This window comes from Plectropomus leopardus, chromosome 11, assembly GCF_008729295.1.
Source record: "Plectropomus leopardus isolate mb chromosome 11, YSFRI_Pleo_2.0, whole genome shotgun sequence".
Classification (NCBI taxonomy): domain Eukaryota; kingdom Metazoa; phylum Chordata; class Actinopteri; order Perciformes; family Serranidae; genus Plectropomus; species Plectropomus leopardus.
Window position 1 is genome coordinate 27,750,858 of NC_056473.1, and position 13,974 is coordinate 27,764,831.

Consider the following 13,974-nt stretch of genomic DNA (forward strand, 5'->3'; position numbering starts at 1 on the left):
GCAACCTACTTTGCCTGAGTCAAATGGATTAGTGGTGAGGCTGACATCACAGTGTTGTGACGCATGGTTTACATGTAACTATCTGACAACAATCTCGTCAGGCCCATCTGTCTGGTGATGGCGCCACTTGTGTTTCAACAATCACATGGGCGAACGCAGACGTTCCTGGAAAGACCTAATTTTCAAGCTTAACTTAATTTATGAGATTTTTTGCGTCAAAGTATAACAAATCTCATTCGGTGGAAAAACAAGAAATGTTCTTGTACTGAGAAATCATTCCCAGAATGAGATAGAGAACATTTACCAAATTTGGGCATGGACCTGAACAAGTGTAATAACTCTTACATCATGCACTATTAACAACAAAAAATCTCTCCACTGACAGATAAAGCTGGTCTGCATGTGTCCAACAAAAATAATCCACGTTTAAGATGAATACAGTGTTCCAAAAAAACATTACAAGACCCAATTAACATTCTTAAATAGTCACTTAAGTATAAAGGCAGATTGATTGGGTATTTATTGGCTACTCCATCATAGTCCGAAGGGGAGTCTCCTGTCTTTTCTCTTAAACCGTCCCAAATGAGATGTCAATCTCCCTCTAAACAGCAGACCCTCAGTGAGCTGATTTCTTCCCGTGGTGAATGATAATGACTTTAGTGCCAATGGTGTGGTTAAGACCTCTAACAGGCTGTATCCATCTGGATAAAGAGCCATCAGACAGTGGGAGGAGAGCTGAACTAATCCTGTAGTGAGTGGATGGGCCTCACGGTTATGCTAATGTAAGCTGGCGCTTGGAGGTTTCAGGGAGAACACTGGAGACTACGGGGAACAAGTGTCACGCCACAGTCTCTGCTTCCCAAACAGACTGGATTAGGGGCTGGAACAGACAGATCCTTTTCTCTGCTATGTGGGATTGGCAGTGTTGACGTACCAGTTCATTATTCCAAGGATCGTGTAACACAATCTGCCATAACTAAGGCCAGACGGAGCGATTGTTTGAGGGGAATTAGGAGTGAATGGCCCACTTGAGAATGTTACTCCACACTTCTACCGGCCGTTCTCCTCGCATGTTGATAACTGCAAAGTGTCTCATGAATTTGATGTTCAAGTGGATAACGGTAACTAAAGCTACTTGTACTACACTGCTAACTCACAAACTGATTTACTTTTTTACATCTAGGAAACCGATTGCCTCGATAAAGGTACGGAAATACAGCTATTAGTTTTAATTCATGTTTATTTCTAACTTCATTGTTAAGTTAAAATGAGAAGTAAAATAACATAAGAAACTTAAGAAATTAAGTAAACCAAGTTAGTTGGACTTATCTGAACAGTTTTATGTATTTTGCAAGTTTGCTGCCTGAAACACTATCTGTCATTCTGATTTTATTTTGGTGGATTTTTATGTATGTCAAGTTCTGTTGGGTTTCAGCCTCAATTCCTGCCTGAACTTGACCATCAATAACAACCGAGGATGAAGCTCAACTCCACTCATTTCAACTCAGTTTATTGAAATGATGATTGTTAAAATACGATTGTTAGGCTGAAAACCTCAGAGAAAAAAAAATCATGTTAGTTAATTCAGCCAATAAATTCGTTTTTTTGAATAACATAAATCCTGTCAGGTACGTCAAGCGAAATCTATGTCTTTAATAAAATCACTTGATTTTAATCGTTGAAACATTGTTTTATCATGATGCACACCAGATTTCATTTAATCAACATCATGTTGTGCCACATATGTATTAAACACATTCATTGCAATTTTTAATTATTTATGCTTTGTTTTTTGCTCTTTTTAAAATAATATTCGCAATAAGTGTTAAATTATTTTCAATTTACCTTTTAATTCTAATGGCTTAACAATGTTGTTTCATGTAGTGAAATGTTAATATTTATGGACTTTTACATATTGCCCTGATTTAGGTAGTGTAGGCTTTTTGCAGTTTGTTTGTTTTTGTTGGTTTGTTTGTTTTGTTTACCTGCCCAGGTACAACAGATGCAAATTACTTTTAAATGTGTGCCGTCCCTGTAAAAATAAACAATGAATTACATCGTAAATTAGAAGTAAATTAAATATTTTTGATAAAATAGCATGACATAGAGTCCTGTCAGACTCTTAAGTAAAGTCAAAGAGAAAGATTTAGTCTGAATATTTCCATTAAAAAAGGTAGATTTTTAAATTTATTTTTATTTATTTATTTATTTTTTAACAAACACTGATCTCGTCTCAAGATGCTCCAATGAAAATAATCCTGCAAACTAATCATTTCTTTTTTGTGCTTACTTTTTTCATCAAATGCAATCAAATACTTCTGAGTAGAAACAACTGTTCAGTTAAATCAGACTAACTTGGTTTGATTAAGATGCACTTAGAAAGAACAAGTTAAGATCACTTTTAATTTTTAAGTTGACTTCACAAAATGAAGTAAATACCAAAAAAATTTAAGTGAACCTTACAAAAAGATATAAAGTCAACATAGTGCAAGAATAGTTTTATTTACTTACCCTTTTCAAGGCAATCAGGTTCCTAGATTTTTTTTTAATTAAGATCAACTTGTCAGATTTTACAGTGTACATGTCACATCAATAATGCCATCTAAGATCTTAGTTGAGGAACCGCCACTCGTGATTCTGTTTGATTCTGATTAAAAATGCATATGCAGACTTGACAATTGGCAGTTAAATCCTCCCGGCCCCGTCCTCAAAGAGGAAAAAAGACGGTGGTGAGAATGTCCCAGTTCCTGACATAGGGGAGGTATTCAGAGCTTCCAGCTCAAGAGTTCTCCACTGAACCCGACTGAAGCCTCTCAGTTCCCATTTTAGTCTAACTCTTCCGTGCACTCTCCCTAACTTTTCTCTAAGCTCTTTATTAACCCTCAAAATTTCTGAATTGCCGGGGAAACAAGTTTTCTGTGTTGCAGATTCAACATTTCCTTCAACGTTACAGTCTTGTAAAATGTTTGCCTCTCACCTCTCAGCCTGGCTATGGTTCAAAAATATACTGAATTACGTTGGTCCAATAAAAAAAGAGGGACACGTCCTTGACTATGTGTGGGTTTTTACAGAGCCCAAAGGGAGTTGTGGGTTTCAAGGAGAATGGCCCTCTCTGAAGCACCAATTCAGCTTCATGGTCTAAACTCTCCTATTCACTAAGACAGAGGGCCCAAAGTGGTCTGTCCAACCCAGAGTTCAAGAAGGCCTTTGTGCAAGGGGAGGGGGGGGGGCGTGGGGGGGGGGCTTCTTTAACTTCAGGAGAGGCACGGTATGTTTGGAAGTGGGGCCGATCGGGCCCGTGGAGTAGGAATGGCAATGGATCTGTCAATACTCATTGAAAGCTGGAGCCCCCCATCAGAGTTCACTCAGCCCTCCTTAAACAATACTCTCCCCACCTCATCACGCCTCCTGCCCACACAAGTGCACCCCCCAGCCCTCAGATCTCTCCACACACAAGCTGCTTTCCTCCTCTGCCTCCCTCTGAGCATCACCTCCCCCAACTCCACACCGCTACATACATTAACCCCCATCTGCTGCCATGTCTCCACGTCCCTCAGCTTGCTCTGCTCGAAGGCCACTATTGCAGAATGACAGGAGGCCGGGGGCCCGTCGCAGCGGCACCATACATGTTTCTAGAATTTTAGGACTTTTCAAGGATTTTACGACATTTCTTGGACCTTTGGATCCTGCTGAAGACATTTCTAGGATTTAAGATTTTAGGAAGTTTCTCTGACTTTGGGATGTTTCTAGGTTTTTAAGTTGTTTCTAGGATTTTAGTACGTTTCTTGAATTTTAGGACGTTTCTAGATTTTTAGGACATTTCTTGGATTTTAGGACATTTCTAGGATTTTACAATGTTTCTAGGATGTCAGGACATTTCTAGAATGTTAGGATCTTTCTAGGATTTGAGGACAGTTTTAGGATTTTAGGACATTTCTAGGATTTTAGGACATTCCCAAAAATTTAGGACGTTTCTAGACTTAAGGATGTTTCTAGGATTTTAGGACATTTGGGACTTAGCCAGGAGCTGTATTGAGGGATGCGAGGGATCATCAAATGGCGCTTCTTTTGATAAAGAATCTCCGATTGATGCTTTTGTAATGCGCTCTGACACTTTATTTAGACTAAAAGTACACAAACAATTTGCAGTGTGAGTGACTTCATTTTTATTGTGAATTAAAAAATGGTTGGGGGGGGACCCTGAACCCTATCAGGGGACAGATTTGGCCTGTGGGCTGTAAGTTGAGTATCACTTTTCTACACCTATACCACACACCGAAAGCTCTTTCTATCACTTTCCTCATCGCTCTGTCCATTCCTCCTTTGCTCTGTTTCATCCTCTCTGACCTCCACCTACTCCCACAAGCCTGGAAACATAATCCTCTAAATGAGAGGATTTGGCTCAGCAAAATTAACCACGAGCCCAAAGACAAGCAAATGAACCACATTTGCCGCCCACCTACCCCTTTACAATACCAGCCAGCATAGTTCACCCCTGCATCCACCCACCCAGCTGTAGTTAAGATTAGCTTCACAACAGGCAGCAGTGAGTGATTGGAACAGGCAGCATGCAAGACAGAGAGAGAAAAAAAGAGGAAATGCATGAATAAAAACTATCAAGAGTAATATTACAGGTTCGAGGATGGAATAGCCTTTTAGGAACGGTTTTAGAAAATGATTCGTCAAGGCATTCATGTTCCATCAGCCTTCAGTTCCTCTGAGTGGAATAAATTACCATAAGAGACTTTAAATACCATTGTATGACATTTTATTCTCATTCCCCAGACGAGACGAGATATATGACGCAGTGACGCAGTTTGCTACACTACCATGGATATTGGGTTGCTGCCTATGACAGGACTGATGTATTGGCATTGTGGTTATTATGGGCATAAAACACACACAAACATGGAGTGATGGAAGCCAGCTGTGTGAGTCTGCGAGTCTTGGTATGAAGGAAAAAGGGAAGGCCTTTTCTTCACCTTGGGAGCTACTGGGATCAAGTCCTCACCAACTTACCCCAGGGGCAGCTGGGAGACAATATACAAGAAAAACGCATAATGTCTGACCACATCAACACTTATAGTACAATTTAGATCATTAGTTGGGACAGAGTAAAATCATATTTGAGCGTATCTGTCATCACTGTCATCAGACAAAGTGTGGAAAAACTCTTTTCCACTTCAGTTCTTCCATGTAAGGAGACTCCTAAGAGTATGGCATATATAGACAGGGTATGTCGTGCACTATTCATGACTGAATAAACCACATGCTGTTGGTGATTTACTCTTTCTTAATGAAAAATGGATGAAAATACAGCAAAAAACCTCAGAGCTATGAATAAATTACTGGGAACAGTGCATCGTCTTCAACACCGAAGCAACCACACCCTCATTGTGGCGTCCACTATGGCAAAACTGAGAGGGGGCGTTTTGCCAGTTCATATTAGAGAAAACGTACATTCTGTAAGCGCATTAAAATCTGATTACAGCGCGCTCAAATATCACAATATATTAACAAAAACAAACTCAAATTCATTCACAACATCGCCTCCTCTAGAGGACAATAGCAGTTTGCCACAGACAGGCATTAACACTGAGATAAGAGGACACGGCTTCACTCTTTCACCAGCCACATGAATTTATTATCATCCATCAATATTTCAACCTTCAGGCTACCTGCTTCTCACCTCCACAGGGAACAACAAAAACACACACAGCGTCTCTCTGACTCACATGTAGCCACCCAGAGATTACATGAACGAGGAAGGGGGCTGAAACAGCACCTTTCTCGGTCATATACTCTTACAAATAAAGTTGCACAGTATGGAAAACCGTCAGCAGAAATCTCTTTGAGTCATTTGAGACATATGGTGTGTAAAATAAGACATCTTTTTACCATGTGGAAAAGGTGGGAAAAAGTAATTGTTTTGCAAGTCACAAGTGAGTCTCAAGTTTTGAACTCAAGTCCCAATTCAGGTCCCGAGTCCAGAAAAAGCAAGTCCTAAGTCAAGTCCTAAAGTCTAAAGTTAAAGTCTAAAGTAAGTCTGAAAGTTTTGAGTCCTAAACAAGTCATAATGTATTCTTTACTGAAGGAAATGCTATTTTAGCAACACAGTACCAATACATTTGGTAAATTTTTTTGTAAGCAAATAAAATTAACTTGGTATCATTTTTGTCCTTCTCAATTCATGTTTCTCTCCTGCAACTTAACTGGATGCTGTCCGACTGGTTCAAACAAACTGGATCTGGTGAATTACGTGTTGACTTGCTGGTGATTCATGAAATTAATTAATTTGTGGCACACTTTTTAAATGACATACTTTTCTAAGTTTTGCGGAAGGTATCAAGTCAAAATGCTCAAGTCTAAGTGCAGTCACAAATCATGGTGTTAAAGTCCAGGTCGAGTTGAAAGTCTTTTTTTATTTTGTCGGGTCTAAAGTCAAATTTTGTACTCAAGTCTGACTCGAGCCCAAGTTGTGCGACTTGAGTCCACACGCATGCCATGTGAAAAACAGTACTACTAGCAGAGAGTAGTATGATATATAAACACAGTGCTATGCTAAAAGCCACAGTGTGTTAATGTAATGTGATACTTCTTGTTTGCCTCCTGTCTTTGAGGTTAGAGTGCAGGGTCAGCTGCAGCACACTGCCCCCAGAGCTGGAGTTTTACTTTATATTTCTGCAGTGTGGACTCGTGCAGGATATTCTCTCGGTGCACGTTATGCAAAGTTCCAACCTTTCTCAGATAATGGTATTTGGAGATAGGCAGAGGTGCTCTGCACCAAAAACCTTTCCATTCGTCATTCCAAATTCCTTGGTGAAGTTATGCAGCACCACTTGGCAGACACATTTAATCTCCTTGACAATGTTTTCCGTGCTTAGGCTTCTGGAGATGTTCCCTCTAACTGTTATCATGGTGAATCAGCTGTTCTTCTAAACTTTGTCCCATCTGAGCTTTTATGGTTGGGAGATACAAGCCAGACGAACAGTGCGGCTTAAGCCAAGCACCATTTGTGCCTTAGCGATCTATTAATGTATCAACTGAAGAATAATATTAGTGCTGTTGCTTCTTTAGAAAGAAACCATCACACTTGCTCTATGATCCTGGGGGACTTTTCCAAATATCTTTCCATAAACTGAGTTTGGAAACTGTAAACTATTCCGCTAACTGGATGGCTGGTTGATGATTATCTGCACCGGTAATGACGGCACACATAAATCCTTCCTTTCTACAACAAATGCAGGCACAGTTTAGACAAATCAGTAGGCAGGTTTCCATTAACCTCAAATTGAGCAAATTGAAATTGAATATAATATAATATAAAATACGCCTAATGAAAACACTTAAATAAAAAAAAAATCCTCCCATTTAACTCAAAAGAGTTTTTACATTCACATGAGGTGGTATTTCAGGTGATTCGAAAGAGCCATTCACAAAACTGCAATGGAAACACTTTTTTTCGTTTTTATAGGTCACATGATGCTGTGGCTATGCGCTTGTCAGTAGGAACTTGTTCCCTTGGGCATAATGCAGCAGGTGCTACAAGAGGTGTTAATGCATAATATAACTCTTCATAAGTTGAGCAGATCATACAGAAGTTTAGGAATCCACAATTCCTCTGTGAAATCACCTCCCAGAAATCCCTCATATATGGCCGCTCCCACGTATAAGAGGCTTGCCTTCCCATTGTTGCTCACATATCACGCCTGCATCGCCTTCATTTGGAAGTAATGTGGGCTAGTGCTGTGGCTGCAATCGAAATAAAGCTGCTATTGTTTTGAACATCCAAGAGACAAGTCGCTTAATGTCACTCAATGGAAATGCAGTCATCTCGCAATTGTGTTTTATCGACATCTCGAAAATATTGCTTAAGTTTTGCGCAAATCTGTACTGAAATAATCTAAAATTCAGGCTTATCATAAGCTCTGGGTTTTACTACAAATAGAAAGTTTACAAGAATTATACATATGACAAAAACGAGACCTGCACAACCGAAGTGCACTCTCTGGAAACTGTTATCATAACTTATGTTAGGTTGTTGTGGCTACTTTACTCCATCATTAAATCCAGCATCTGTCACATAAATTGTATGTTTTACAGGGTTTGTAAAACTGCTGCAGTTTTGCAAATTTACTGTACAGAAGTAATAAATAACTTGACAATAAAATACCTATGTTTGCAAAGCTCGTGTCAGAGCAGAGACTCACTTTCCAGGAAGGGGGGGGGGGGGGTAACTGAGAGAGAAAGACCAGTTTGTTTCTGTTAACATTGCGTGTGTGCGTGTGTGTATGTGTGTGCATGCGCGTGCGTGCATGAGTGAGTGAGTGTTTAGTGGAGACAGACAAGCTGAAACTCATCACTGATGCTGTTTATTGACTCAGTTCAGCAGAGTGACAGCAGTCCAGACATCACACAGCTCACTTCCTTCATGCTATAACAAACTGAACCGACACGACCATTCGCTTAACTTTCTGTCTCTCCGTCACACTCCTGGTGGTTACCACAGTAAGTCCCATATAGCTTAAGGTGTGAGTAGGAGAAGGTGGGAAAGAGAGAGGGAGAACCATAAAGCACTAAACCCAGCATGTAATGGTATACCTTCTGGAAGTAGACATAACAATAACTTCTTCTGGGTAAACGTGACCGACTCAAAGCTCTTTTTCCTCCTCATTGCGGGCAGTGATATAGTGATAATAGCAAAGTAGTTTGTAAGACACACAGGAGCGACTGTTTCTCCAGTTTCAGAGTTCCAACCTACTGACGCATTATTCTTAGTATCCTGCTTACCTGTCTGTGCCAACTCATACAGAGTCAAGAAATAATAATTAACATTCAATACTTTCTAATGCTTTTACTCCACAACTGTTTAAAGGGATATGCTTTCACTCTCCGACTATGATTTTCCACAAGAGCCAGTTCGACAGTCAAACTCAGTGACGACTGTCAAGGTATGCCCGGGATTATTGAAGGTTAAAGGTTAGACTTCATTAAAAACAAATACTGAAGACTTGGGATTACATCCCTGCTGAGTCTTTGATCAAGAAAAAGGGAGGTCAGCTGAGAGCCTGTGTCACTCGGGGTTAAGCCTAACCTCTAAGCCTGTAACTCCAGTAGCCTGAAAACAATATCTCTCACCAGTCAGTGCGTTTACGTGATGTTAGAAAATGTTGAATTATTGTGTTTGTCCAACTAAAACTGGACTTTTAAAATACATATAAATGTGTTGAAGTCAGACTAACACACCCAGATAATTGAAAGTCGATTTTTTTCCCGTCATGTGCACACCTTAGTTGGACTGTATTCTGTGGATGCCCCTAATCATCGTGCCAGACTTGTTCGGTAGTTAGGGACGAGGACTGCTTGTTATTCATGTGAGGTAAAGGGGTGCTGCAAAAAAGGTCAGGCATTTTAAAAAAAATTAAGCACTGAGAAGGAACTTGTGTTTTTAATTTGGCTCAGGTGAGGGACATACAAATTTAAAAGGTAGCATTTTATTCTAAATAAAAAAGTCACATCCCAGCCCACCGCACACCTCTGACAAACAGAATATAGTCCAACCCCACCAGCATGGAAACTAAGCAATTAACTGTTTTAGCCCCCTAAAAAAACATCTATGTCGATTTAAGTGTTATATTATTTCTATATTTGAACATGTGCTCCGCTTCACCTTAAACAACAGCTGATTGAGGCAGAGGTAAACCCGCAACTCAGCCATTCAGTAAAATGAATGGAGTCTGGTGTTTTTAATTAGCGGCTTTCAATCCTGGTTGGTAAGTGCTTTTATGTCAAGGTAAAGTGGTGAAAATTTTCTAATTGTAGCGTACACCTAAACTGATATTGACTTTTTTAGGTGGTTTAAAAGTAGTTAATTAAGGCAGAGTTTGCTCAGCGCTGTTTTTTTTGTAGCCTACATGAATCAGAGGTTTTCTACCCTGAAGTTATTATAAATAAACAGTTATGATTGTGATACTGTGTATATCATAGGCTGTATAAAGAATACAGCATATAGCTGAAAGGGAGCATATCAACACCACCCGTAGTGGAGTTGGACATACTTCTGTCAATAAATCGATTCTATCCCGGTGCTTGTGTGTTGGGACAAGGACAGTAGTCAAATTAAATGGCCTTATTGAGCAGCTCCACTAAAATGTACATGTAAATATACTGAGAGAAGTAAAAGAAAGAAAAAACAGAAATGAAGTTGTGAAAATCATCCTGCTAGATCTTTAAAAACAATTCTGACAGTTCCTCCCAATCAGCATTGTTTGTCCCTTCAAAACGATCCATGCGACCATTACAAATATGATTCATATGAATGTTTATGATATGTCATCTCTGTGATTAACTGCTTGATCATGGTAAACTGAAACCAGCGTTGACTTTTAGTAGGAGACGGGCCACTAACCGCAGTCTCCTGTGTCAAAGTCAGATACTTTTTGTTGGACAATAATTGCCTAAACGAAAACCACGTATGCTTTGATGAAAAGAACATTAGTGCATTGATTACTGTTCTTCCCAAAGACTACACATGTTGAATGTCCTTGTAACTCTCCCTCGTGCATTTTAATCAAATCGCCTCGCTCGCCGCAGCTGACCCCTGAATGTGCACATCAGCAGTGTCGGTTGAGCCCATAAACATTCTGTGTTCTGACATTTACCGATGGATTAACTGACCTTGTCAATAGCAGGGGAGTCTGGAGGGGAGAAGGAGAGGGGCTTGATCGATCGATCTGGGGCGTCTCTTTTAATGGGGCTTCTGGTGTTAAGCTGAGGTCAAACAGGAGGGATCCATGAGCCGCCATCCTTCCCTCTAGATTTATACCTTCAATTAGAACCTTGACTCTGACATAAACCCAATAATCCCCATTCAGCCTTGGACTGTTCGGTCCTGACTGAATACAATCTACCTACTCTAAATCACTGAGGGACACAAAAGATGAAGGAAGAGAGGGGCGGGAAGGGATGGCAAAACATGGACAGCAACAAAACTGAAGAAAAAGAATAAGCAAAGGTGTAAAAAAGGAGGGAAAAGTCAGCCTGCTCCAAAGTCGTCAAACACCGCTACTTTTGCAATGATTTCGGCATAAGATGCTAACGTCAAAAGCCACCTTTTGCTTCTGCAAGAAATGCTGCTGGATGGCGTTAGCTGAAAATGCGGCTGGACATGACAGCTTGCGGCAGCATGATGCACGGATAGACGGCCCTAGTTGAAATTGAGGCTGGATTGAACCTGTTGCGTCTGCATGATACACTGCTGGATGGCGTAAGGTTGAGACACTGCTGGTAACGCTTTAATATAAGGAGTAGGGGTGGACAGATTATCGGCCTGGACAGTTATCGGGGCTGATATTTGACTTTTTGCTGTATCTGTGTTTTATTTCAATGATCACAAATACAATTAATTAATGAAAGAGTGTAGTGAAGGCAGTCTGCAATACATGCAAAGAAAGTGTCAGCATGGAGGAATTTTTACTTTGTAAAACCTCAGGGAGCTATTTTTATTTATTCATTTTTTATTTAAATTTTCACTGAACTTTTTAAAAAAGTTGCTGGGAACTGGCTGTGTAGGATGCTGAAAGTTTCAGTTTTGATTAAACATTTGCTAAAGGCATTTTAACAAAATTTGTGTTGGAGTTTGTTATATTCCAAATACCACATCAACAGAAATAGTTTCAATTTTATCATAAATGCATATTAGTTCCACATTATCACTCTCATTAAGTACTACTACTACTACTACTAATAATAATAATAATAATAAGTACTAATAATTGGTATTGGTCCTAAAAAACTAATATCTTTTGACTCCTAATAAGGAGCATGAAGGTCCCTATAGGATGGGCAGGAAGGGGTGGGTGAATCCAACAAACCCCAGAGAGATGTTTCTTTCTACACAACCTAAACTTAACAACGTCCAACTTAATCCCACCATGTTCTGAACAGCAGATGCACAAGGATACCTAGAGCGTAATATGTGGACACTGAAGTCCACTGCAACTCGGCAATATGTGACGACTTGGGATAAGAACATGTTAGAACATCGATAAGAAAGAGCCAGAGGACAGGATCATTCATTACTTCATGTTTTTGAGGAAAGAAAACAATTTCCAAGTGAACATCAATCCAGTGTTCACTCCGTCACTGAGCAAAAGCACCTAAGAGAGGGGTCATTACTGGCCGGCTGCAGGGCTTCAAGGCGCCACTGGTGCTCTTAACATTACCTAAAGTCAGAGGCATCTTTCTCAGGTCATTATGAGTTGAGCTTTGACAGCCATGAGACAAAAGAAAGGGCTTGAGTTTCAGCCCACATTGCCCCGTATAAAACCAACAGAAAACAACTTCTGGCTGATGTCTTCCATCGCTCCTTTCTTTCTTGTTCACACCTCTCTGCGTCTTGTCTGTGTCTGTCTATACTCATCCAGACAACTTCCAGCGTTCTCTAGCTCCAGCTAGAAGTCCACTTTGCCGAGGCCCCGGGGAGGTTGATAAAACAGCACCAATTCCACACTAATTAGTCAAGAGGAAATTGCACCTCATTTTGGCTTATTGCTGGACACGTAGCAGAAATGTGACACAACATGTCTTTCATCCTACCCAGTCTGCCCAAGTGTTGACTCTAAATTTACCATGGTACATTCCAATCTACATTTTTTAAAAATAAATAAAAATATGCACTTTTCACTGCATATTTCTGTTAAAGTGCAACAACTCTACCCTTCAATCCACCTCTGTCCTCCCTTTTCCACAGGTATGTCTTCAGACACACGTGCTTGGACTTCTCTCGCAGTCTTCCAGGTGCAGCAATATAAATTTAACAAGATTTTTAACATCCGGCTCATAAATTATCTTGTGGCAAGTAGCATTTAAGATTAATGTTCCATTTGTATAATGCCTCACTACAATCAGAGCCCTGCAATATTTCATTGATCTAAACACCTCTTGCAAACATGTTTTTAACAGATCAAATTTCATGTCGCATAAAAAGCATTTATCAAAATGAGTGCCCCGCAGACAAAAACAAGTCATCATGAAAGGACAGTGTGTTTAGTTTCACTTCTAAAGCCTGCATTCCTGTAAGGTAATACAAGGCACTCACTGACTATGAAGACTTTCTGCTCTAAATTAGGTAGGGAGAACCTCTGCAACCGGCAGAAAGAGAAGGGGGTATTATTGTATGACCCCCTTAGCTAAAGTATCAATAACTGCCGGGCTTGTCATGGTTGAGTGAGAAAGGCTGTTACCTCGAGGGAGACGAGAAACAACACATATACATCTCCAGATCTCTGATTACAGCACTGATAGCAAGCACTCTGCGCTGAAGTAATGCCAATATTGGGCAAGCAAACCTCGGGAAGAGCAAAGAGGAGTGCAGAAATCATTAGAGAGGAGAGGAGAAGCTTACAGCATCCTCTTTTGTGAAAATATGAGGGGAAAATGGTCCAGCTGTCCAATTAAGCAGACGCTCCAACCCAGAAACTCATGCCCAGGAAGGAACCCTTGGCCCTGCTTTCAGTACCCAGTGTATCACGCCACATTAGTCAGGCACCAGTCTCTGCCAAGGCATCAAACACAACACAGCCACTACTCTCCGAGTCTAAAATCTCATTTATCCGCCCTTCCTTTCCCTAATCCCCTTTATCTCATCCTCATCCAAGCCTCATGTTCTTCCGCTTGGGTGCCACATCACGGCGCCCATAGATGTTCAGTCTTAAGTGACCCAACGGGTGAACGAAGATGAAGGCAACCACTGTTACAGTGAGTGGACACATCCTGGTAATGCCGCTGATTGCATACAAACAAACAAAAGAACTCAGAAAACCATCCCAACATGCACTGTCAGTGTATTTTCCGCCTGTGCCCCTTTGGCCTCCATGTTTGATGCTCTGCCCCGCTGACCGTGATCAAACAGGGTTGCAGTGCCCAACCTGCCATCTCCAATCATACCACAGCATTCTGCATCTTTCATGTGTC

General features: G+C 40.5%; 1 protein-coding gene across 2 annotated transcripts in view; it reads right to left on the minus strand.

Annotated features, from left to right (window-relative positions):
* sema3ab (sema domain, immunoglobulin domain (Ig), short basic domain, secreted, (semaphorin) 3Ab) overlaps nucleotides 1–13,974 on the minus strand; it is an 82,105-nt gene that overhangs the window by 35,001 nt on the left and 33,130 nt on the right. The window lies entirely within an intron of this gene.